At 37.4% G+C, this 27,372-nt stretch overlaps 1 protein-coding gene and 1 pseudogene across 5 annotated transcripts in view; one reads left to right on the top strand and one right to left on the bottom strand.

Moving 5' to 3' along the window:
* The window catches only part of MCTP1 (multiple C2 and transmembrane domain containing 1), a 793,635-nt gene that overhangs the window by 11,867 nt on the left and 754,396 nt on the right, over positions 1-27,372 (top strand). The gene's annotated exons all lie outside the window — the stretch shown is intronic.
* LOC122737188 lies at positions 1,861-20,795 on the bottom strand (annotated as a pseudogene).

Genomic DNA, 27,372 nt, shown 5'->3' with positions numbered 1-27,372 from the left:
TCTGATAAGCTTCTTACCAGACTATATGACGTTTCCTCTCTGCCTAGCCAGAGACTGTGTGTCTCCCTCTAGTGGTCTTCATGCAAGATTCCAAAATCTCAATGAACCATTCATTGCTCAAAGTCTCAAGAATGAAGAAAACAGGAACCACCTCTAATCCAATTTAGGAACAGGCTAATGGCTAGAGCCCCAGGTGGATTTTTATGCTTTTTTGCTAAAGTTATTTATCACATAATTTGATTGCTAATTTACTTCCAAATTACTGACAAAGTTGATCATATTTTTTTTCTTTAGTGGTCTATTTAATCAGAGGGTCTGTATATGTTTATCAGTTGTTTAAGATACACACATGTTTATGACATCATATTACAATAAATACTTATGTTATGGAAAAACAACTAACTCAAAACAGCTCTACTAGAACACCACTCAAAACAGCTCAATCACAAAGTGGAAGATTAAAATAAAATGGAATAAGTTCTTATTAAGGTAACAAAACGTATTATTACACAAGGTTATAAGCCTATAAGCCTTGGAGAACAGGAAAATGTCCCATAAGAAAATGAAAAAAAATATTTGGCAAGGGTGGTGATAATGACTTTAGTTTTGGACTTTAATTTTTTTTTTAATTTTTCTATTTTTTATGGGGCAATGAAGGTTAAGTGACTTGCCCAGGGTCATACAGCTAGTAAGTGTCAAGTGTCTGAGGTCACATTTGAACTCAGGCCTTCCTGAATCTAGGGCCAGTGCTTTATCCACGGCAATACCTACCTTCCCCCTAGACTTTTAAAATTGAAGGAACTGACAGGATATTCAAAGATGGCAAGGTTCTTAAATTTTTTGTGTCATGGACTCTTCTGGCAGTCTACTGAGGCCTATGGGCCCCTCCTTAGAAAAATATTTTTAAATACAAAAAGTAAAATACAATGGATTATAAAGAATAAAGTATATTGAAATATAGCTATCAAAATATTAATTAAAAAACCCATACCAAATAAGGTCATGGATCCTAAGTTAAGAATACCTGAGTCACAAAAACATTTACCAGACATTTAAATATGGGACTAGACATTTGGAAAAAGGTTAGGTATAAAAATATAAACCTCGGAATCATCTGCATCTAAACAATGAGAATAGATGAGATCATCATAGGAGGGAGTATATAGAGAGTACAGAAGTGGGTCAAGGACAGAAGGTGGGGAGACTATCCAGTGTCTGGAACATAGGAGGTGCTTAATAAATGCTTGCTGATTGACTGAAGAGGATGAAGCAGTTTTGGAGCCATAAAGAACAGCAAGAGAAATAAAAGGAGATCATGAAAATATAGTGTTATGGATCCCAAGGGAGGGAGAGACTATCTACAAGTAATGACTGTCAAGTATGCTTTATTTATAATGTTTCACATCCATCAAATTGTAATCCATTATTTGGTTTTTAGGTTTTCACAATTCTGTACATGTGTGTTGCAGGTGACAGGAAGTTGTCAGGGAAAGTGAACATACTGGATAACAGAATAAAAAAATTCTCAACAGCCTAGAACATTGGGCTGGATTGACTAGATGAAATTTAATAGGGATATATATATATATATATATATATATATATATATATATATATATATATATATATATATATATATATATATATATATATATATATATAAAGTCTGACACTAGGGCTAAAAAAAATTTGGCTTCTCAAGTACAAGATGGGGGAGGCATAACTAGACCACAGTTTTTCTGAAAAAGATCCAGAGGTTTTAGTTGATGGCAGGCTCAATATGAGTCAACAGTATGATATGATAGCCAAGAAAGCAAATATAATTTTATACTTCATTAATTCTGCTGTATTTTGTCCTTGTCAGATCACATCTGGAGTGTTCTGTTCTGTTCCATATACCACATTTGGCATATTATTCTTGAGTCCAGCAGTAGGAACTAGTAGTGGAAATCCTAAAGAGAAAAATATAAGTTTAATGCAAAGGAAACTTCCTAACAATTAGAGAATCATTCAAAAATGGAACAGTCTGCTTCCTAAGGCAGATTCTTCCTGGAGATCTTCAAGCAGTGGTAGGATGACTGTTTGCCTAGTAAGTTATAGAGGAGATTGTTGTTTATCAATATTATAAAGTTGTCCAGTGGATAGACTGTTCAGAAATGAGCCCTCTAATAAAATTATTATTATTATTTCCATCTTCCTAGTTTGTGTAATGATGTCTTCTCCCCCTGCCCCTTATACATGAATTATTTTTAAATACTGATGGGTATATTTAACCTGGGTCTTTGGGATCAGCTTATTGGTGTGCTAGTAAATATTTAACAATAAGCTCTTGCTGTGGAAATATATACACAGTTTACATACAAATATTATATATATGTGTTATGTACATATATATGTATTAAGTTTTAAATTTAATTGTACCACCCTATCTTGCAGATAAAGAAATTGAGGTCAGGGTATTAAATAACTTGCCAAAGGCCACACAGGTAGTAATTATCCGAACTGGCATTTGAACCCAACTCTTTGGACTCTGGAACCAGTTCTCTTACCAGCACCTCTTAAAGGCAGCTGGTGTTGTAGTCAATAGATCCCTGGGCTATGAGTCAGGAAGACCTGAGTTCAAATTTGGCTTCAGACACTTACTAGCTATGTGACCCTGGGCAAGTCACTTAACCCTGCTTGCCTCAGTTTCCTTATCTATAAAATGTGGATGATAATAATTATACCTACATCATAGAGTTGTTGTGAGGATCAACTGAGATAGCATTTGTAAAAGCTCTTAAGTTAGTGCCTATCACATACTAGGGGTTATATAAATTATTAATCCTTTCACTTTCCTCCTACTCTTCCTCCTTCTAATTTTTCTCTATGGGAATTTTAATATGGCTCTGTTTCAATGCTTATGTATGTGTCAATAGTGTATTATGGCTCATCTTACCTTCATGATGGTAGTGATATGAAAAATCACAGCACATCAATGTAATGCTTTAGATCTAGAAAATGTTTTACTTACAGTAACTTTGTGAGATGGCTTGGTGCAAGTATTGTCCCCTGTTTGAAGATGGGAAAACTGAGTCCCAGTGAAGTTACCTGTGTAGTGTTATTGGATTAGGATTTTATAACAAGCTTTTATAGAGAAAATTATGTCAGAGACACAGAGAACTAATTCTTTTATATTTTGCAATCTTGTAAATTCTTTTAGGCTACATAAAAATTCATAATCCCATGTTTCCTTCAATGTCATAAAAGTTGAACTAACTTAGTTAAGCAGAGTCAATAATCTCATACGTCCCCTAAGGAAACAAACCTAATTAAACAGACATTATAGGTAAACTAAATCAGGTTGAAGATTAAACATGTAGTTTTCAAAATCCTATACTTAACAAAACCAATAATTGAGAGGAAGGGAATACATGTCATGAAGACTTGGTATCAGGAAAATTCTTCCACAAAAAATGGTGTTTGTTTTTTTTTTTAAGATACTGTATTCCCTTCTTTCTCTCACTTGCTTTCTTATCTCCAGAATGTCAAATGTTTTCCCTTAACACTATTATTCCATGAATCAGGTTTTGGTCAGGTGAGGTTAATATTAACAAAAGACAGGCTTTTAGTTAACCTAAAGTTATAGGAGGAATGGCCCTGAGCTTTCAATGATAAAAATTAATTAAAAGAAATTTTAAAATTCCCATAGTAGTAGGAAATGTCTCCTACCAGCTAAAGAGCTATACTGTTTGGCACATCTTTACATGATATTCTTTCCATTAAACAGTCTGTCAGAAGATGGGATTTGCTGATTCCTCTTCTAAATTCTGTCCCTCCCCCTCCCTTTTCTGTTCATACATTCTGCTTCTTCTGGATGATTCCTTTTTCTTGCTTCTGTTCTCTTCCCATCTGTCACAGATGTTGTTTCTCATTATCTCTATATTATTCCTTCTGCTCATCACTGACTTCTGGCTTCTTTTCTTTTTGCTTTTTCTTGTATTCTTCAGGCTTCCCTTGCTCTTTTCTTTCTTTTTTCTTTGCTTTGGTTACTGTAGTTCTTAGTGTTGGTAGTACTGATGTTTATAATTCTTAGTTATCATAGTATAGTCCTTGAGGTGATCTTGGACTCCTGAAGGCCATGCTAGAAGAATAAAAGCATTGGCAGTTTTTACCAAATTGGAAAGGATTCCAGTATAGGGGTACAGATCTGTTTAAGGACTAGTTTTAGAGGAACAGAACCAGGTCTTGAATTTGGGGACTATTATAATTCACAAGAACCAGTTAGGTGGTACCAGAGGATAAAGCACCAGGCCTGAAGTCAGGAAATTCAGGGTTTAAATATGACCTCAGACTCACTAGCTATATGGCCCTAGGTATGTTGTTTAACCCTATTTACCTCAGTTCCTTATCTGTAAAATGAGCTGGAGAAGGAAATGGCAAACTACCCCAAAATCTTTGCCAAGAAAATCCCAAATGAAGTCATGAAGAGTTGGACGTGAAAAACAGCTGAACAACAACTAAATTCACAAAGATTATCCATATCAAAGGTTCTTAACCTGAGGTCCAAAGACTCAAATCAGCTCTATGAATAGATTTCAAGGAGTCTGTGAACATTTGTGGGGAAAAAATTCTATCCTTATTTTCACTAGTCTATAACTGAAATATAACATTTCCTTCCGTTATTAAGGAAACCATTTTTTATGGTAACAAACCATTATTCAGAGAAGAGGGCCATAGGCTTCACCAGATTGCCCAAGGGGTTCATGACACAAAAAGGTGATTTATAATGTGTAGAGGGTTGTGATCTCTATTGATAAAGGGATTACTCACAATAATACGAGTCTTCAAAGCATTAAGTCTCTCCAAAGAACAAATGATTTCTCTATCCCACATTAGGTGAATCAATCCTACTTTCTTATTTGAATTCTTGTCAATTCAGATCTTTAGCTCTTTTTCCACAGTACTGATGTTTGGAGGTCTGAACTTAGGTTTCTGAGTTTCCTGCAGTGGAGGAAGAAGTTGAGGGAGCTAGGATTCTGAATGCTCAGTAATCAAGGTGTTAAAAATTTTACATAATTTATAGTTGCATGGTGTAATCCCCTCTCTGTACTTTTCTCTGAAGCATTAGCTACTGATTAAAATGAGTAGAATGGAGCAAAAGATGTGGCAAAGCATATGCTTGTGTTAATTCAGTTAAGAACTAGGCAAAACAAAACAAAACAAAACTTCGTGGTGTAAGCATTTCTATAATACCTCATGTTAGGATAGCTAAATGTTAAGAGGAATATTTACATTGAAAAAATCTTGAAATAAGAGGATATGGTTTGGAAATTTTCAATCCTAATCAGGGTAGTATGATTCAAATGTGTTAAAATATGCATTATCTGTCAGATGTGAGGGTGATCTATGCATGGCAATTGATCAACTTTTAGAAGTTGCAAGAATGTGTTTTCTATAAGTAGAAAATGTGTTTTCCTCATCCTTAAGACAAATCTGTCTCTCCAGCTCTTTTTTTTTTGAGATGGGAAATAGAATGATAAAATATTCAAAGTAGTTGTGGTATTTTGTCTATACACAAAAGATGGTCTTAGATCATATTTTAACTCTTTCATTACAGGTCCAAATATTTTAAAAAAAATATTGCAAGTCCAAATATTTTTCAAGAGTAGCTTTTGAGTCTTAAAGAAATGCATTGTACTTCATATGCATTCAGTAATCTAGCCCTCCCAGCTACAGATGAGGAAGCAGTATATTTAGCTTTGGAGTCAAGAAGCCCTTTTCAGGTTCTTCCTCTCACCTTTACCAGCTGAATGACCCTGGGCAAGTCACTTAACTTTCAGTTAAACATTTTTAGTGGTGCAGTGACTTCTGTGACTATAAATCATAAACATTGCTAAGGGACATTGGAGGGAATTTCCATGCAGGGAATTCCCTGCACTGAAGTAAATCAAGGCTACCATCCCCAACCAAACCATCAACAAAACAGATGAGAAAACTGATGAACTTCATTGTCCTCAAGTTACCCTGTGGTTAGACACCTACTAAGTGTTAGAGGTAGAATATGAATCTAGATCTTGGTTGATTTCAATGTCTGCTGATTCCAAACATGGCTGCAGTCTGTAGGACTCCATGCTGCTTCTCTGAGAAAAAAAATACCAAGGCACTACAAAGTTCTTTTAAAGTCTGAAATTTCCAAGAGGTTGAAATAACCTTAATCAATATGTGATTTAGTCTTTGTTACGGGGAGTTATTGACAATGCCAACATTGTTCTTATTTGCCACAGGTAAGTCAGCTTAGCATACTCTCCAATGGGAGACTGACATGTGGCTCAAGGTGTGTTTTCAGCTCCATCCTCTCCTCTTTGGCTTTACACCTGTGCTAATTAAAGCCTTATTGTTATTTGTCCTTGACATCGGGTAGGTGATGTCATGACTTGCAGTGAATTGGATTTAGTGAGGGAGGACTGTGCAAAGTCACTAGCTTTACTCCCTCCTCCAGAGCCAACTGGGTTCAGTGGCAAGATATATGTCAGGTTGACTGGAGATGGCTTCTAGTATTTGAGGCAATCATAGTTAAGTGATTTGACTTTAGGGCAGCTAGGTGTTGCAGTGGATAGATCACTGGCCCTGAAGTTGGGAGGACCTGAGTTCAAATTTCACCCCAGAAACTTACTAGCTGTGTTAAGCAAGTTACAACCCCAATTGCCTTAAAACACTGGGGTCATCTCCAGTCATCCTGATAGATATCTTGCCACTGGACCCAGGTGGCTCTGGAGGAGAGAGTGAGGTTGGTGACCTTGTGCAGCTCTCCCTCACTTAAATCCAATTCAGTGTAAATCATGATATCACCCTGATGTCATGGTCCTCTTCGAGAACAAAGGATAAACACCAACCAACCGATTAAAGCCTTAGCATTTCTCTGCTCTTTTGCTTTTTAACCTCAGGTTGTAACCCTAAGATTTGAGACAGAATGACAGCCCAGACAATATACAGCAAGAAGAATAAGACCTTAATTTGCTGGAAAAACCAGAAGGGATAATCTATCCTTTATCTTGCCCTCCTCCAGGAAGAAAGAAAATGTCTTAAAAATTAGTGTATCTGTATAACTTATTTTGAATTGCTTGAGTTCTTGTGGGGGGGGGTGGAAATGGAGGAAGGAAGAGAAGTTGGAACACAAAGTTTTAAAAAAATTGATGTTAAAATTTGTTTTTACATATATTTTGAAAAATAAAATTCTATTTAAATGAAAAAATTAGTGTGTCCATTTGTAGGTGTATGTTGTGTGTGTTTATTTCATATATATATATATTTATATATTTATATCCACATACATACACATATCAGTGTCATCTTTTTCTTTTGAGTTTTTACTAGAGAAAATGGCATGTTTATGTCAGCTTTTGCCTGTAAAAATACACATATGTTTTGTTTGATCTCTAATTATTATATTTAGTTGTTATTTAAGAGAATCCATTTAGTGGATTATTTAGATCTTGCTATATCATAGCAGTCTTTTTTCTAGTTTCCTTTTCATTATTTGGATTAGAGAGCAGGTAGAGACAATTAGGAAAAAAAGAAATAAAGATTGTTTTTCTACTTGTTGGCAGTCTTTATAGTAATTTTTTTCAGGGAGAGGGTTTGAACTATAGTTCAAGGTTTGGGAATTTTCCTATTTGATAAGAATTCATAGCACAAAGAAATACCCCCATAAATATATAGTATTTTCAAAGATGATACTTTCTTTTTATTTTTTATTTTTAGTGAGGCAGTTGGGGTTAAGTGACTTGCCCAGGGTCACACAGCTAGTAAGCATCTGAGGCTGGATTTTAACCCAGGTACTCCTGACTCCAGGGCCGGTGCTCTATCCACTGTGCTACCTAGCTGCCCCTAAAAGATGATACTTTCTAAAATAAACTAATGAGAAAACATAGCTTTACAGTTCAGAAACATGGAATAACAGAATTTTAGCATTGTAATGGATCTCAGAGGTCAGTTAATCCAGCCCACAGATTAGCAGGAATCCTCTTTAAAATATTTCTGATAAATTATACTCACCCTTCCTTTTGTTCCCACCTCCTTGGGGGTTAATTCATTATCCCCCATTCAGGGGCATCCATTCAACTTTGGAACTCTGCCTTGGGGGAGACCTTTTTTAGCTTGGTGAATGAGGGAAAACTCACTTAATCCATTGTATCTAGCCTACTCCAGACCATGTTTTGCATCTTCTCCAATCTTGTACATTGTGTAACTTTGTTGGGTATGAGCATGGGTTTGGATGTATAATGCCCCATTCCCCCAAGATAAAAACTCAATAAGAAAGACAGCTCCAAAGTGAAAGATAGAATTTATTTAAAGGAGGCTTACATGCAGGGAGTCAATGTCCTGGATGGCCGGTGGATGTTATGTGAATTTCCATCAAATTTCCCCCCAACCTTTCCTGATATTTATACATATGAGCATACCTAGCAGAAAGCCTTCTTTGTCTGTGCTAATGTGAATCAAAGGTATAGGGGGTACGTGGGCAGGAAACTGATTGGTCAAAAGGTTGCAGTACTTCCCCATGCTTGATTAGGATACCCTGAATGTACTTTAAGGGCAGCCCAAAGATCTCTTCCCTATTTGGATATTCTGTTCTGCATGTCTTGGATCCTACACTCCACCTATCCTTCCTTGGGAAACTATTGATAAGAAAGTCTCCAAGACTGTCAAGGAGAGGCTAATGATATAATAGTGTGCCTGAAAGATGTGTATGTACACATACCTCTCCTTATATAATGGAGTGAATGATTTTTCCTTGTGAGACCAGGCCATATATCTAAAGCCATGGTACCTTAGACATACTCATTGTCTACCCTGCTACAAAACATATACTGCTGCCTCTGCCAAAGTTTTTCACATCTTGCTCTGGGAATGGTAATCAGATAAATAGTACCATTGTTTCTTTTTTTTTCCACTCCTAGTACCATTGTTTTTGGAAAAAAGTATGACAATCATTTTCTGGCTCCACTCAGCATCCCCATGACTTCTCATACTTGAATTCCCATCCTTGGCCACTACTCTCCTAGGTGTGTTGTTCCATCCATTAAAATTTGTGTCTTGAGGTCAGGGACCATCTCATTTTTTATTTATATTACCAGCATACAGCATTCAGCCTTACTGGCACACAGTAGACTAAATGTTTCTCACCAATTAGTTAATTAACTAGCTAATTAAATATTTCTGTTGATGGAGAACTCACTATTTTCTAAAACAACCCATTTTACTTTGGGATAGCTCTAATTATCAGGAAGTTTTTCTTTACATCTAGCTGAAATTTGCTGTTCTATAACACCTACCAATCACTGGCCTTAGTTTTGCCCCCTTGGACCATGTAAAATGTTTATAATTTTCTTGCACATTACAGAACTTTAAATATATGAAAAGCATTATTATGTCTTTTGTTAAACATCTTTCTCCAAGCTAAATATCCCTATTTTCTTGAACTGAGCCTTCTATAGTATGGTTTCTAGTTTTCTTGCCATTCTGGTTGTTAGTTTTCTCTAAGTGAGATTATCTCTTTTCTTATTTTGAATACTCTGCAACTATTAATAAAACCTAATATCACATACTTTTTTTGGTTACCATGTCACAGTGAGAGATGACTCATAGGGCTTTAATCCAATAAAATGATAGGTCTTTCGCACAAGTTCCTGACTCCAAGTCTGGTACTCTATCCACTGTGCCACCTAATTTCCCATTGAAACTTGATAAGTATGCAATATATGTTTTTATCCAAGTCAATAATAAACATTTTGAAGAGAATTGGCCAAGGACAGAACTCTGTGGCATTCTTATTTCATGTTGACATTGCCACATTAATGAAAATAATCTACCTAACTACCCTAATACAACCCACATCTCTTCTTTTTCTCACAAGGATATAATAAGAAATATCAGAAGATGGCATACTAACATTTAGATATGCTACTACATCTTTAGCATTCTACCGATCTACTTTGGCAACCCTGCCAAAATAAGAAGTTAGGTTTAGTATGGCATGCTTTGTTTCTGAGTAATTCATGCAGGCTTATAGTGATTACTGTTTCACTTTCCAGGTGCTCACAAACCATCATTTTAATTATAAATTACACTCCTTTGCTCTACCAGCTTCCTTTTATGAGAGAAATACAATCCTAATATCTAAACCCGGGAAGGAGAATTATATCTCAATATCACTAATGAATTATCAATTAAAAAATTTAAATGAAATTCATCTAGGAAGCTCTTCCATTTCTGTTGACTACACAATAAATATCTAAAGCCACATCACAAGTGAAGCAGGTTTGAAAATCCTGACTGAAATGAATCTTGTGTGTGTGTGTGTGTGTGTGTGTGTGTGTGTGTGTGTGTGTGAGTTGAATGAATACCAAGAGTGAGGGATTAAAAAAATTATACAATTAAATTACAGGATAAGTTAATTTAGGAAAAGTACAATTTTATTTGTAAACAGCATTTTAAAAAAAGGCAGCACAGCTATTCTATGAAGTAAAATGCATTTTAAGGATATATTGGCTTCCTTAAAATTTAGTTACTCAACTCTATAGTGCTGCCTATTGGGTTGTTCTCTCTTCTTACTGCATCTTCTAGGACATTTGCAAGATATTACTGAGATCATTGAATTCTCCCTCAGGGTGATTGCAATAGTATGTTGTTGATTATTTTTGGTTGATGTTGCTTCTCAGTGATACTCTGATAATGTTTTAATTCTTCTTTTGTGGAATCATAGTGCTCTTCAGAGTTATTTGAAAGACTGGATTGCTTTTCCATATTACAATAATTAGCACTTAAATAGCATTCTAAGATTTACAAAGCGCTTTACATGTGTTAGTTTATCCTTATGACAATTTTGTAAGGTAGACACTATTATTATCTCCATTTTGCAGATGAGGAAACTGAGGCTTAGAGAAGTTGTGACTTGCCCAGGGTTGTCATTAAATTCTGGCTCAGGTTTTTTAGTTGTGTCTGACTTTATGTGACCCTTTATGGAGTTTTCTTGGCAAAGATACTGGAGTGGTGTGCTATTTCCTTCTCCAGCTCATTTTATGGTTGAGGAAACTGAGAGAAACAGGGTTAAGTGATTTGCCAACGGTAACACAGCTAGTAAATCTCTGAGGCAGAATTTGAACTCAGATTTCCCTGACTCCAAGTCAAGCACCCAATCCATTGTCATCATATCTCTTTAGTCTTTGTATACTATTACACATGATATTTGGCAACTAGTAAATAAATAAACTAGTAAATGAATAAATATGCTTTCATGCATATATTTATTTGTACATATTATAAGAAACTGCAAGATTTTGACCAAGCATTCCTTCTAGTCAATGTTGAAGGCAGAATTTGAATCCAAGCCCAATAAGTGTTCTTTTTTCATTCCTCAGCTTTCTCTGTGGGACTCCAATAATTCAACCAAGTCAAATTAAGTAAACAAGCAAGTGCTTACTATGTTCTAGGTTCTGAGGTTACAAAGAAAGCCTTCCCCCAACCCACTTCCACATAAAACAAAACAACCCAAAATAGTCTCTGCTCTCAAGATGGTCTTAGCCCAATGGGGGGATAGCATGCAAATATTTGTATCCCCAGCAGGATGCCTGGCAAGTAAGTATTTAATGTATGCTTATAAATTGAATAGCACAATAAATGTATATCACATGTTACATATAATATATACATACTATACATTTAACATCTTAGGCTAAGTAGTTCTATTATGTTATTGTCACACTTTACTTTGATTTAGAAATTATTAATCTATTTAATTGGGGCAGCTAGGTGGCAAAGTGGGGTCTTGGAATCAGGAAGACTCATCTTCCTGAGTTCAAATCTGACCTCAGACACTGACTTAGCTGTGTGATCCTGGTCAAGTCACTTGACCCTGTTTTCCTGTTTCCTCATTTATAAAATGAGCTGGAGAAGGAAATGACAAAACACTCTTTACCAACAAAATTCCAAATGGGTGTCACAAAGAGACAGATACAACTGAACAACAAACTCTATTTTACTAAATTGTCATTATTGAACATTCCTGAGCATATATAATCGGTATCTGGCCACTCTGTGGCGTAACAGTAATTGCTAGGAGTTTATTCACATTGGGCTAAACTTTCTTCTTCCAAGGAAATAGCAATCCTGTAAATGGATACCTGAGAGTCCATTTATTTTCCTTAAAGTAAAAATTTTCCTTTTTCTCACTCCTGTTAAGTTAGGAGTAAGACACTACATCATCACAATCTCTTTTGGAAAGAAATAGGTCTCTGATTTTTATGATGGTCACATTTTAAGACTGAAAGTATATACATACGCATATATAGGTAGATAGATATCTATCACAGTAAGGAAAACTTCTTTTGGAATACATAGTAAATGAAAACTTTATGTTATAATTTATTGAAGCAGAGTAACTGGTTTATCATAATATTATCATCCTTTATGTATTCACATAGTTTAATTTTAACCTAGTGTTGGCAAAATATAATAAGTGGCCCTGTCAGAGGATAAAAAAAACAAATGGGAACAAGAGAATGATTTTCCTTGGTACCTGTTTTAGCTAAAGGAAAGGGTAAGCCTATATTGAATTAAAAGTTTATGACTGATAAGTAATGTCTCCATTTTTTTGGTTAGTACCAATGATTTGTCTCATTTAAGTATCCATTTTAATTATAACCACAATGGAATATAGTTTATTGAATTATTCTCTTAATCCTTTCAAATTTATGTGTAAAATATTATCTACTATGATATAAACTTGGCTTTTCCCTACAAAAGTGTTCATTGAAATTATAAATAATGCAAATAGAAAATATAAAGAATTTACAAAGGAAATAGAGTTGATCTGTTCACATATTTCATGAATGATTAGGGGAGATGACAAATTTAGAGTGACAAGAACACAATTTGAAATGGAGGGAAAAATCTTTTTTTTGGAATAAGCACAAAAAGGGTGAACAAATGACTGAATGAGGAATGAATGATTTTTGGCCAAGAGAACCTTCTGTTTCACTATGAAAGTACAAAATTAGTTTCTTAAGAACTTAACTGTCTCTGACATTTTCTTTCTCAAGAATTATCATTCCATGATGATAATTTTCTTCTGGATGATATTTTCTTGGTTGTATTCCATTTCTTAGATCCCTCTTACCCTTTCTGTCTTTGCTATGAGGTTGCTATGCTATGAACCGCTTTAGTGTTGGACTTGCTTGTGGACATTTTGTATTTTGTTGTTTTTCTTCCTAGGTCAAAGCATATCACTATAAACTTCAAAGAGTTTATTGAATTCTTTTGTTTGTTGATTCTGGAAATTTATTGTAAAAAATATTAAATAAAGTGTACAAGCCTATTACCCTTAAAGACAAGAGACCTGGGTTCTAGATTTGTTGTCATTTCTCTATTATCTGTGACAAATCATTTCTTTGGAGCTTTAGAGCTCCAACAGGTTGAGAGTATTTCTGGCCCCCCCCCTCAAAAATCACAACAGTTTATGTGAAAGATAGAAAATAAGAAGATGAAGTCTCTTTCCACTCCAACCCATCCTGCTCTCCTCTGTGTTTCTAAGGGGTCTAAGAAATGGAATACTACCACGAAAATATAATACAGAAGAAAAAATCATCATGGAATGATAATTTTTGAGAAAGAAAATGTCAGAGACAGTTTAAATTCTCAACAAACTAATTTTGTATTTTGAAAAGCACATTTATTAAGTGCTTACTATGAACTGTAATAGTCACTATACCAGTCACTAGGGTTACAAAGATAAAAATGCAAGTCACTGTCTTAAAGGACTTTATACTCAATTAGGGAAGGGGAAAGGAACAAGCATTTGTTAAAAGCCTACTATATGCTGGGCATATTATGCATGTACTAATGAAACTTACATTTTTGATTTGGAATAAAGGAGGAAAAAGAAACCTTTTGAAGCTAGAGTATTTATAAGCAGGAATTAATAGATTTTTAGGGGTAACTAGGTGGCACAGTGGATAGAGTACTAGGCCTGGAGCTAGGAAGATCTGACTTCAAATTTGGCCTCAGACACTTAAGTAGCTGTGTGACCCTGGGCAAGTCACTTACCTCTGTTTACCTCAGTTTCCTCATCTGTAAAATGAGCTGGAGAAGGAAATGGTAAAACTCTCTAGTATTTGTGCCAAGAAAACCCCAGACAGAGTCATGAAGAGTTGTATGTGACTGAAAAACAAATAGATTAAAATTTTTTTCAAAACTCATTTCCAATGTAATACAGAAAAAAAACAATAGGGGCAGCTAGGTGGCATAGTGGATAGAGTACTGGCCCTGGAGTCAGGAGTACCTGAGTTCAAATCCGGCCTCAGACACTTAACACTTACTAGCTGTGTGACCCTGGGCAAGTCACTTAACCCCAAATGCCTCACTAAAAAAAACAAAACAAAACAAAATACACCAAGCAATTGTACTTTACAAACATATCATCTGATCATCCCAACAACCCTGGGTGGTAGGTGCTATTATTATAATTCCCATTTTATAGTTATTAAGTGACTTACCCAGGGTCATACAAGTAGTAAGTGTCCGAGGCCAGGACTCAGGACCCAGGTCTTTCTGACTCCAGACCTAGTACTCTGTCCCCTGTGACACCTAGTTTCTAGGTATTTGCTCTATTGGGCCAAACAGGTACATATATAAGTAGATTAAAAATATTAAGTAATATAAAGGAACTTTTTCACAGGGTATGGGAAGACACAAATGGGAGGGGAGAGAGGCAGGGAGAAGATCCTGAAAGACCACATGTAGAAGTTTATGTCTGAGTTGAAATCTGACCATGTTCATCTCATTTAGTCATGTTCATGTATCTTTTTTAAGCTAAACACATCCAGATGCTCATCACTGGACATACTCTACCTTATTTTCACCCCTACTACAATGTGTATCAAAGAACTATAGACAATATTCTAGACCTGATTTGACCAGAGCAGAAGAGGGTAGAATTAAACTTGCCCTGTTCTGGACACTTCCCATGTGTTAATGCACCTTAACTCTTTTACTAGTATTTTTGTATTTTCTACTAGCATTTATCCATATCATATGGATCCATGTTTAGTTTAGAATTCACCAAAATCCCATATCTTTTTCATATGATCTAGCCAGCTGAATTTTTAAACCCAAGTTTAGGACTTGACATTTGTTCCTATTAAATAAAGCAATGTACATTTATTAAGCTCCTGTTAAGAACCAGCCATTATGCTAAGCGCTGGGGATATAAAAAAGCCAAAAGTCAGTAGCTGTCCTCAAGGAGCTTACAGTCTAATGGGGGAGATAGCATGCAAACAAATATAGACAAAGCAAGCTACATACAAGATAAACAGGAAATAATTAACAGAGGGAAGGCACTAGAATTAAAAGGGATTGGGAAAGGCTTCAAGTAAAAGATGGGATTTTAGTTGGGATTTCAAGGAAGCCAGGCAGGTCAGTATATTGAGTAGAAGAAGGAGACTGTTCCAGGCATGGGAGACAGCCAGAGAAAATGTCTGGAGCTTCAAAGATAGAATGTCTTTTTTTTGGTGAAACAGCTAGGAGGTCAGTGTCACTGCATGAAAGAGAACTTGTTGGGGAGTAAGGTGTAGGAAAATAGGAGGAGGTCATGTTATGAAAGGCTTTGAAGACCAAACAACACTTTTTATTTAATCCTGGAGATGATAGGAGCCACTGGGATTTGAACAGGGGTAGGAGTGTGTGTGTGTGTGTGTGTGTGTGTGTGTGTGTGTGTGTGTGTGTGTGACATACAGACATATGATCAGACCTAAACTTTAGGAGGATGGATTGGAGTGGAAAGAGACTTTATGTTCTTCTTTTCTAGCTTTCACATAAACTGTTGTGAGTTTTTTGGTTAAATCTCAGTTTTTGTCTTCTAAGATTTAAAATAAGATCATTTTTATTATAGTGTTTCCTGTCAGTTTACAGTCTATTTTATATACTGCATATACTGCAAAACTTGACTCATAAAGGTCCTTCTCAAAACTTGTGCATTTTAAACAAACTCTTTCTTCCTCCCTGCCTCTTGTTCCCTCTATCTTTGTCTGGTTCTCACACTCAGTCATCAAAAACAGGACGCAGAGGTTGCTGGGGATGATGCAGTCTGTAGTTGAGCATTTAGAACGCAGTCTTGAATTAATGGAATGAGGAGTAGCTTTATAATTGAGAACAGACATGCCTAACATGGGGCCAGCAACTTTCAAGCATGGCTCCAAACCAGATTAAAATGCAATTGGGAAATATTTACAAAATAAATAAAAATACAGTGAAACATAGACAATGTTAATACATGGTTTTTAAGGTCACTCTGCCCTGCCAGGGATCCTAAATTTTGACACCACTGTCCTAGAATAGAATACCTGAATTCCAGTTCCAGCTGGCTGCTTACTGCTTATGTGATCTTAACTAAATCATTAAAACTTGGGTTAGTTTATTTTGAAGGTATCTTCTAGATCAAAATCTTATGTCTCAGATATTTTATCAATTTTCAGTATTTATTATGGTTAGACTGGTTCTAGTTTTTGCATTTATTTCCCTTCCATTTTACTTGGCTCAACATTGTGACCATTATAAATATAGACTGAATGCACTTAAACTCCACTGAGATGTGGTTTTCTTAGAATGTCTCTAAGAAATATGAATGACTCTATGAGATGAGGGAAAATCTTTCCTCTCAGGAAAAACAGGTCATTTCTTTTTTTCCCTATTACTTTTTATTGAGCACTATTGGAAAGTAAATGGTGGTAGAAAATGCAGCCCAATCTCCCATTGGCATGTGCTCAGGGGAGAGATTCTCTATGGGCTGTGAATTTCAGAGCACAGTCATGGATTGAAAATGGTAAAGCCTACTGATCCAGGTGGTAGAGTTTGAAATATGTGAAAAGGTTTTCTTTCTTTCTTTCTTTTTTTCTTTTCCCACATGAGCTCTCAATTTATGGATTAAAATAAAGGAATAAAAAACTTTTTTGTAGTTAAGGGTTTCTACAACCAGAAATTGATGGATTTACAAATTTTTCTCCCCAAAATCATTTTGTTAATGTAACATAGAAAAACCCTGAACACTTGATGTTGAAAGAACTAACCCATTTTGAATAAATCTTTGAGGGTCATGGACTATATGAACTGCTTGGAGGCTCAGACCATGGAAGAGACAAACATATAAATTGAAATCTTCAAATGGTTTGCTTTAAACATTAAGATAAATTAAAGGGTTTACTTAATTGTTTCTGTTTTATGAAAGTTGACTTTCTGCCCTCTCCAATAAATCTGGATATAAACAATACACTGTATGCTGCCAAGAGACAGTATTTCTTTTCCAGAAAACATACTACCATAAGTAGAAACACTAATTAATTTATCAACATCAGCATCAAAACTGGCATAAAACATTTATTCATTTTGTACTGGATCCTCCAATTCAATACCGCTCTGCTGCCTCATCATGGCATAGAGGCTTTTTTAGGCTGTGTCTCTAGAACTTGGGCTCTGATAGGCCCTACCTACTGAGCAGGATGGCTTTGAAAATGGGCCCAGAGGTTGACTGTGATGCTGATGTCTGAGCCTTGACCCAGCTAAGTTGGAAGAAGTTTATCACTCTAAGTTTGGTCATCAGTTAAAAAAAGATTTTTTGACCCCACAAGACCTAGACTTCTGATTATGGGCTCCTTCCTCTAAGGTGACATATCCCTAAATTCTATAAAGTTACCATCATGATGATTCTATCTAAGGCCTCAAGGGGGCTGTAATCATCATCAATGGTGGGAACAAACACACTAATGAAATCATAGACCTTTAGAAGTGTATAATAATAGGTGGTATTTAGAGAAATAAACTGAGATAGTGGGTAGAGGGCTAACCTTGGAGTCAAAAGTCACATATTGATTTGTGAGACGGATGTCTTTAACTTTGCATGTCTGTTACCAACTAAGATGATAAAGTATAGACAATTTACTAATCTGCATCTCTGACGGGTATTTCAGCTCTATGAGATTCTGTAACCAATGAAATTACAGGTCTGAACTCCCTTCATTCCTCCAAATTTAATAGGTACTTTGTTAGGTGTTGGATATACAAAGACAAAAACATAACAAAACAATCCTGTCATTTTGAGGAGTTCATCTTAAATTCTGTTGTGGGGTGGGTACAAATCTATACAAAGTCATTGGGAGGGCATAGATTGGAGTTGGAGGAACATAAACAGGAAGGGGTCGGGCAGGGGCCTTAATACTTGAGCTAAAACTTGAAGGTAACTAGGATCACCAGGAGAAAGAGGTGAGGGAGAACATGACAGGGGCTCTTTCAGGGATGAACAGGCAGGCAATAGACAAGCATTTATTAAATGCATTGTATGACTTCGTTGTTCAGTCATTTTTCAGTCTTATCTGACTCTTCATGATCCCACTTGGAATTTTCTTGGTGAAGATCCATTTCCTTCTCCAGCTCATTTTACAGATGGGAAAACTGAGACAAACAGGATTAAGTGACTTTCCCAGGGCCACAGAGTTAGTAAGTATCTGAGGATGGATTTAGACTCAAGTTTTGCTGACTTTATACCAGGCACTCGGTCAACTGAGCCATCTAGCTACTCCAATATGCCACCTTGCTGCTTCTAATTGAAGGAAATGCTAAATTTCAGTAACATTACTGAAAATGAAGGTATAATTTTTTTCCCATTCAAGTACATGGACTCTCTGCAATCTATCTACAGATCCTTTGGAAATAGGGCCATGCACCCCAGTTTGAGAACCTATGCTCTAACTTCCATCTCTAAACCCTATAAGCTTATAATCTTCCATTCTTCAGATGACAATTTGGTAAGTGACTGGACAAAAAAAGAAACAGTCACAATGACTGCCTTTTTGGTGATAAACTCTTGTTGACTTATATAGGCTAGTCCCTGGAAACAGTTCATCTCTGGACCTGTACTTGAACCTCTTTTTACTTGCTATGACCAGTCAGAGTTTTTCCTCTAAAAGCATGACTTTTGAGACACCAAGTTCGTTTCCAAGCCATGATGAAGCATTGGAGTATGGCTTTTTAGCACAGTTTTAAGAACCTAAGCTAATTGAAAAGGGGGGTACTTTTCTCACCGTTGGAAGGAAAGGCTTAGAGCTCTTTTGTTGCTAGATTTTTCCTTGTCCTGAGGTCGCCATGCATAACAAATGGTTACTTTTATTTCTTTTCAGTGATCATTGTCTGCAAATTGAAGTGGGAAAAACTCTTGTATGTATGTACAATACTTTAAGGTTTGACCATTACTGTCATTGCAGGGTATGGTGGCACATGCCTATAATCCCTGTAGACAAAGACAGAGCGAATTCTGAACTGCAGTAAGTTGATTAGGAGTCCCCATAAAATTTGGCATCAGTGTGGTTAGCCCTCAGGTTGCCTAGAGGAACAAACTGGTGCAGGTCCGATAAAGGCTACCATTGCTGATGAGTAGAGATATCAAACCCATGAGTAACCACTGTGCTCCCATTCTGGTAAAATAGAGAGAACCAGTTTTTAAAAAAATAACAAAGAAAAGGAATTACTTTTCCCACAGCAATAACCTCATGAGAGAGACTAGACAGTCTTGTCCCTATTTTGGAGAGAAGGAAACTGGGGCTTTGAGTCACTTCTCAAAGTGCTTTCCTTGCCTATGATCAGACAGCTTGTAATTACTTGAAGCAGTTTAAGACTCACATCTCCACACTCCAGATTTAATGTTCTATCCATCACAAGCAACTGCCTCTCTTCCTTGTGTTGAAAATTTAGAAAAATTCTTTTTTTTAGCATTGAAAAGCAGAATCATAAATTTGGTACTGAAAGGGCCAATTAGCAATCAAGTCCATTTTAGAGATGAGAGACTGGGACCTTAAGAGTGGTTAAGTGACTTATCTAAGTTCATACTTTTTCTGTAATACTATGACTCATAGCCATACCACATTGCTGGAGGAATATTGATATTAAAGTATTGATATTATTTGTGCATGAAATTATTTTTTGCATTTTGATGCACAAAAATATCAACTCTTCCAACTCTTCCATTTGCCTCTCCAAATAGTAAGCTGTGAGCAACCCCCGTTTAGTTTCATTTTGTCTTCTTTCATCTACAGAAAGAGTATTAATATTAATATAATTTAATGCCTCTTCTAGAATATCCATTTGTTGATCACTGGACAATAATTTCATACTTTTATGGGGGGGGAAGGAGGACAAATATTGCATTGCTTTATATTGCATTCTCAGCCAGTCAGGGTTGGCTTAGAACCATATTATTTGAGTGAGTGTTGAGAGAAAAGAAAGAGATCAAAGGAGAATGGGCATTACCAGCCACCTGGGGCCTTCTCTTTTCAGTAATCATCTGTACAAATTCTTTACCATTAAGTTGGCCATGCCCATCTATGTCCACTTCTTGGATCATCTCATTCACCATCTCAGTTAGCTTCTTTCCAAGTTTGGTCATCATGTGATGATGTTCCACAGCACTGATATAGCCATTCCCATCCTTGTCAATGACAGAGAATGCCTCTCTGATTTTTTCCTTACTGTTGGTTTCCTTCATTTTCCTTGCCAACATAGTCTTGAATTAAGGGAAGTTAATGGTTTCATTCCCATCTGCATCTACCTCACTGATCATATCTTGGAGCTCAGTCTCAATTGCATTCTAACCCAGGGACCGCATCACTGTGCCCAACTCCTTGGTGGTGGTAGTCCCATCTCCATCCTTATCAAACAAGGAAAAGATCCCCATTGAGCCCTGCAATCTGCTCCTCAGTCAGCTGGCCAGTCATGGGATGCCTGGTTACATGGAGCACCAGAGAAGGAAGAAGAGGAGAAGCAGAAGGAGGAGGAAGGGGTTGTATGACATTGGGAATGAGGATCCAAGTGTAGCAAGGAGCACAGTTTCATCCAGATCCACTACCACCATCATACTTAAAATATCAACAACTAAGACATGGATAATCTAGAAAATATGTCTGTCTTTGTGCCCTCTTTCAGTCATTTCAAAAGGAAAAGTGGCCTGTGTAGTACCAAGGACCATGTTGTATTTTTACTTGTTTCATGAATTTCCATATTCAAAGAATTTATAACCCAGTAGTCAACCAAATGATGATAAGTCTTTAAGCACTTAGATAGGCTAGTCTTTGGAAAGCTGATATGGTCTATTGATGGAGAAATGCCTTTTTTTCTTTTTTATCAAAGCAGAACCTTACAGAGTATGCATAGCTTGGGAGAACCCTGAATGAGCTCCATGCCCAGCCTACACTTAAGAATATCTGGAGGCAACTCATTAGATGGTGCATCAGTTGATGCATTAGTTTTCACTTCTTGAATTAGATTATTTCAGAAGGAATAATGTTACTAAATAATCATCTTTGTTTTTAGAATGAGTGGTAAAACTGAAACAATGCATTTAATAGCTTCTATCAGGCTACACTGGTACAGCTAGGAGATGCTATGGATAAAATGCTGGGTCTGGAGTCAGGAAGACCTGAGTTCAAATCCAGTCTCAGTCACTCATTAGCTGTGTGACACTGGGCAAGTCACTTCACCCTGTTTTCCTCAGTTTCCTCTTATGTAAAATGAGCTAGAGAAGGAAATGGCAAACTACTCCAGTATCTTTGCAAAGAAAACTCCCAAGTGCAGTCAGGAAGAGTTGCACAGGACTGAACTCAACAACAATAACAACAAATAAGGCTATACAGATTATCAAATAGAGCTATGCAGTGGAATCTTAAAGTTTAGAAACAGTTATCTATCTATATCCATATCTATCTATATGTATATATTCTTCCTTCAAATTTTGTTCTGGAAATTTGAGCATCTTTGTTTCATCATTTTGTCTTTCAGTTTTTATTTTTGTTTCTTGCATTTTATTACCTCTTAGCCTATTTCACAAAAACAAGCATAATTCTTGCATATAAAAGAGACTTTAACATTTTTCACATTCTTAAACTCTTTTATACCCATATTATGTTTTCGGCCAGATGCTTTGTTCATGTGTTTCTAATTGCATCTGTGAGTTATGTTTTTTTTTTTTAACATTAAATTTGTTCGGTAGTTAGGTGTCTCAAAAGAGAGAATGCTGGGCCTGGAATCAGGAAGACTCCTCTTCCTGAGTTCAAATCTTGTCTCAAACACTTACTAGCTGTGTTTCCCTGAGCAAGTCATTTAACCCTGTTTGCCTCAGTTTCCTCATATCTCTGAAATGAACTGGAGAAGGAAATTGCAAATCACTCTGGTATCTTTGCCAAGAAAACCCCAGATGGGGTCATGAAGGGTCAGACATGATGAATCAACTAAAGAACAACACATTTTGTTAGTTTGGGATTAAATTTATATGGATAAATGAGCAGGTAAAATGTTGATAAAAGAAGATATTTTAAAAAGAAATAACCTTCAAAGGCACAAATGAAATAATAATAGCCAGCACCTCTATAGCACTTTAAGGTTTGCAAAACACTTTGCAAATATTATCTCATTTGATCATCAAAACCTGGGGAGAAAGGTGTTATTATTATTGCCATTTTACAGATGAGGAAACTGAGGCAGAGATTAAGTTCTTTGCTCAGAGTCACACAGGTAGTATTTGTCTGAAGCTGGATTGTTTTGAAAACCAGATCTGCCTCATGTCGTTCCCCCCCCTCCTCCCTTATAAAATCTGGAGTGTTAGGGATGTCTCAGAAAAGGCATTTATAGTAAGGGAATTTCATTAAGGCAGTAAAAGATTCTGTGCAAAATGGTTAAGAATTTGGGAAGGGTATGGGTATGGAGAATCATGTTCTCCCTCCTGCCGCACATCATAGTGGTGACGGGGTGATTCTAGTGTTTGTGGAGAGGAGAAATGATAGCTCTTTCTTCTGTATTGGTTTTGGATACAGTCCCTCCAGTGGTCATTCTGGGTTCCCTTCCCCAGCTGTCTATAGTTAAGCATAATACACAGTTGGAAGGCAGCGATTCCTCCGATTCCTCTGTGGGCGCCAAAGGCCAGCATCTCTAGTAGCAGTTTTGCTCCAGGTCCCTCCAGCTCAGGCACAACAGACTGTAAAGGCTGGGGACTATAAGGAGTAAAGGCCTCATGTGGCAAAGAAACATTAGGAGGCCCATCATCTGCTGGGAGACAATCATGCCAAAGAATTTGCTTAACTGGTCAGCTTCAGTGTTTTCACAGAAGAATGGCTTCCTCAAGGGCCTGTTGCCAAAGAGTCACTGCCACAGGTGTGGGTGCCATCTCGCAGCTGTAGATCCACCCTAAGCCAAACTCAACCAGCTTGACTACAATTCCACTACTGATCAGAAGTATGTTTTCTGGCTTCAGGTCACGGTGGACAATGCAGTTAGCATGAAGAAAGTCTAGGCCTCTTAAGAACTGTCCCATTGTGTCTTTAATGGTCTCCAAGGGCAGGATGAAGAAGTGAGGTGGAGGACTGCCTGTTAGCACTATCTAGGAGGTAGCCCCTCCTTAGGAAACTGGAGGCTTTTGAACATCCCAATGTTGTCTGGCTTATGGATGTGTGTCACTGCAAGAACTGATCAAGAGACCAAGGTGACCCTGGAGTTTGAACACATGGACCAATACCTGCTTCTGCCTGTGCTAATTTTCATGCTTTTATCTATCATCTATCTATGCTACCATTAATCCATCTATCCATATCCATCCATCCATCTCTCATCTCTCTCTCTGTCTCTCTCTTTCTTCCTCCTTTGATTATTATCAAGGCTAAGTGACTTGGCCTAGGGTCACACATTTAATAAGTGTCTGAGTCTGAATTTGAACTCAGATCCTCCTGACTCCAGGGTCAGTGCTTTATCCACTGCATCACCTAGCTGTCCCTGTAATGTAACATTTTTCAAAACAAAAAAGATTGTGAAACTTCAGCTATAATGATCATACTTGAATTCACAAAATGGGGACTCTAGGGATGATCAGGGGAAGTTGGGCAGTTAGATGTGGAGGTGACATTGACATACAGTACAGTGGAAATAAGGCAGGGCTTAGACTCAAGAGGACATGAGTTCAAATCTAACTTACTAACTGTGTGGCCATGGACAAGCCACATCTCTCTCTTTCTATGCCTCAGTTTCTAGAACTATTGTTCAAATAACAATAGCAGCTTATGTCTCATAGGATTATTAATGAGAATCAAATGATGATATTCAGAGAATGAGAAAATGGAGGCAGAGTTCAAGTGACCTACCCATGGTCATATAGCTAGTGAGTATCTGAGGCAGGATTTGAACTCAGGTATCCTGATACCCTTCCAAGACAAACACTCTCTCTGATCATGTTTGTAAAGCACTTTGTAAGCATGAAAATACTTATACAAACATTAGCTTTCATTATTTTGCTATTAAATATGTATCCAACCTTATGATAGGTCAGGACTTTAGAAAATAAAAAGTACTATATACAGAAAGAAAAGAAATTCAGTTGAGCACCAGAGGGCAGTGGAGTTAAACCGAGATGGTAAATGCTACAGAATATAATTTTTTACAAGAAGAAATTCTAGGCTTTTTCATCATATTCTAAATCTTGTTTGACTTTTATTATCCCCTAATGCTGCAGTGGAAATTATTTCTTTCACTATGGAAACATATTTTGGCTTCAAATTTCAGACACATGCCTGTAGAGAAATGGGTAGAGAAGTACCTCTCTCTTGGTATTTGTATATTACTTTGTCCCAAGCATTACAAATGGAGCATTAGTTATGTCTCCACAACACACAGAAATGCTGCAAGACTAAGGGTGAGAAACCACTGTTTCTCCCTTTCAGAGTGAGGAGCTAGGATTCAGAGGGTGTGAATGATTGGCCTAAGACCTCACCCCCATATTAAAGTGGGTATTTTAATCCAGATTTCCTGGGGTTTTCTATATTATCTTAAGAGATTGAATATTTGTCAGGGAAACAAAACTATCTTCTCATAGTTATTACCTCCAGGACCAAATATAAACTCCTTCTTCAGTTTTTTTTTTTTTGAGGCAGTTGGGATCAAGTGTCTTGCCCATGATCACACAGCTAGTAAATGGCTGAGGCTGAATCTGAACTCAGTTCCTCCTGACTCCAAGGCCAGTGTTCTGTCTACTGTACCAACGAGCTGCTCTTCCTCTTTAGTTTTTAAAGCCCTTTACAACTTTACCCCTCTTACTTTTCCACTTTTCTTATATTTTACCTCCCCTCTATGATACAGGGACACTGGCTTCCTGGCTGTTCCCTGAATTGATACAGCTTCTAACTCCTCCATGCCTTCCCTTCCCTTCCCTTCCCTTCCCTTCCCTTCCCTTCCCTTCCCTTCCCTTCCCTTCCCTTCCCTTCCCTTCCCTTCCCTTCCCTTCCCTTCCCTTCCCTTCCCTTCCCTTCCCTTCCCTTCCCTTCCCTTCCCTTCCCTTCCCTTCCCTTCCCTTCCCTTCCCTTCCCTTCCCTTCCCTTCCCTTCCCTTCCCTTCCCTTCCCTTCCCTTCCCTTCCCTTCCCTTCCCTTCCCTTCCCTTCCCTGCCCTGCCCTGCCCTGCCCTGCCCTGCCCTGCCCTGCCCTGCCCTGCCCTGCCCTGCCCTGCCCTGCCCTGCCCTGCCCTGCCCTGCCCTGCCCTGCCCTGCCCTGCCCTGCCCTGCCCTGCCCTGCCCTGCCCTGCCCTGCCCTGCCCTTCCCTGCCTTTTCCAAAAGGCACTGAGGGTTAAGTGACTTGCCCAGGGTCACACAGCTAGTAAGTGTCAAGTGTCTGAGGCTGTATTTGAGCTCAGGTCCTCCTGAATCCAGGGATCTGCTGTGCTACCTAGCTGCCCCCTCCATGCCTTTTCAGACTGTCCCCTCCAAACTTAGAATGTTCCCCCTTCTCATATTCACCTCCTGACTTTCCTGACCTTTTACAGTCTCAGCTCAAATCTCCCTTTCTGCAAGAGGCCTTCCCTGCTCCTTCTCAAGGCAAGTGCCTCTCCTTTGACATTGCTTCTAATTTGTCCTGTACATATTTTATATGGGCCTATTTGCTTGAATGTTGTCTTCAATAGAATCTGAGCCCCTAGAGGGCAGGGACCTTATTTTTGCTTTGCTTCGTCTCCTTAGGGCTGAGCACAGTGCCTGGCACATAGTAAGCACTTAATAAATGCTTGTTGATTTGACTCGTGAATAGAGACAACCTTTATAAACAAACCCTCTCTTGATATTTGTATGTCTATAAAGAGGACTTTTAAAATTTTATCCTAATTAAGGAATTCTATTTTTTCTTCACTGACAGACTCCTCATAACTATTATTATTGGCAAGGTAATGAGGCTTAAGTGACTTGCCCAGGTTCACACGGCTAGTAAGTGTCAAGTGTCTGAGGCCAGGTTTGAACTCAGGTCTTTCTGAATCCAGGGCCAATGCTTTATCCACTGTGCCACCTAGCTGCCCCCTCCCCATAACTATTCTTATCATTTCCACAAAGAATAATGCCATAAACTTTTATTAGCATTCATTTTGAGGAGAGTCAACAGTTGCATATATAATAGAAGTTAGCCAGCAGCCTAGCATATTGCAAGCTGCAGTCCCTTGGCTCTGACCTAAAATTCAAGAACATTTTAATTTTTTCATATGACTTGGCTGATCAGATTGGGCTGATGTAGGAATTTTAGGAATAGCCTTTTTCATGAGTATTTTTTCCTTTTTTATTCCTGCTGAGGATTTTTTAAAAAAGTAAGTTGGGGGCAGCTAGTTGGCACAGTGCATAATGAATCCTCCTGGATTCAGGAGGACCTGAGTTTAAATCTGGCCTCAGACACTTGACACTTACTAGCTGTGTGACCCTGGGCAAGTCACTTAACCCTCATTGCCCTGCCCCCCCCAAAAAAAGTAAGTTGCAAAGATTTAAGTCCCAGTAAAAGGTAATGTGTTGTTCTGATGTCAGCCCATGATTTTTATTAAAATAATAATAAACAGACTTTTTTGAACCATATTTATCAAAATTGATATTAGGCATAGTTGTTAGTTCCTCACAACAAGACTGTTATGATTAGGGAACAAAATGGCATCTTTTCTACTTAGCTCCTTTCCCCTAAATATCCACAAAAGTAAACAAACGTTTTGAATATTTTATTTTAAAGAAAAAGAATTAATCAAGGAAAAGAGAGGAAAATAAGATTTAAGGAGAGCCTGAGTTTCAGAGTGGTACAGTGAGAAGAATATGGGGTACCAATTCAGAGGACTTGTGTTCGAATCCCAACTCTTCTATTTATCGCTTCTCTGTCCTTGGGTAACTCACTTCTGCTCTTGGTCTCAATTTTCACATTTGTAACATTCAGGAATTATACTAAATCAAGGGTTCTTAAGTCTATCCATAAACTTGCAGTATTAAAAAATACTTCATTATAGTTGTTTTCCATTGTAATCCTT

Source organism: Dromiciops gliroides, chromosome 1 (genome assembly GCF_019393635.1).
Source record: "Dromiciops gliroides isolate mDroGli1 chromosome 1, mDroGli1.pri, whole genome shotgun sequence".
NCBI classification, from domain to species: domain Eukaryota; kingdom Metazoa; phylum Chordata; class Mammalia; order Microbiotheria; family Microbiotheriidae; genus Dromiciops; species Dromiciops gliroides.
This window is presented reverse-complemented; position numbering and strand designations above follow the sequence as displayed.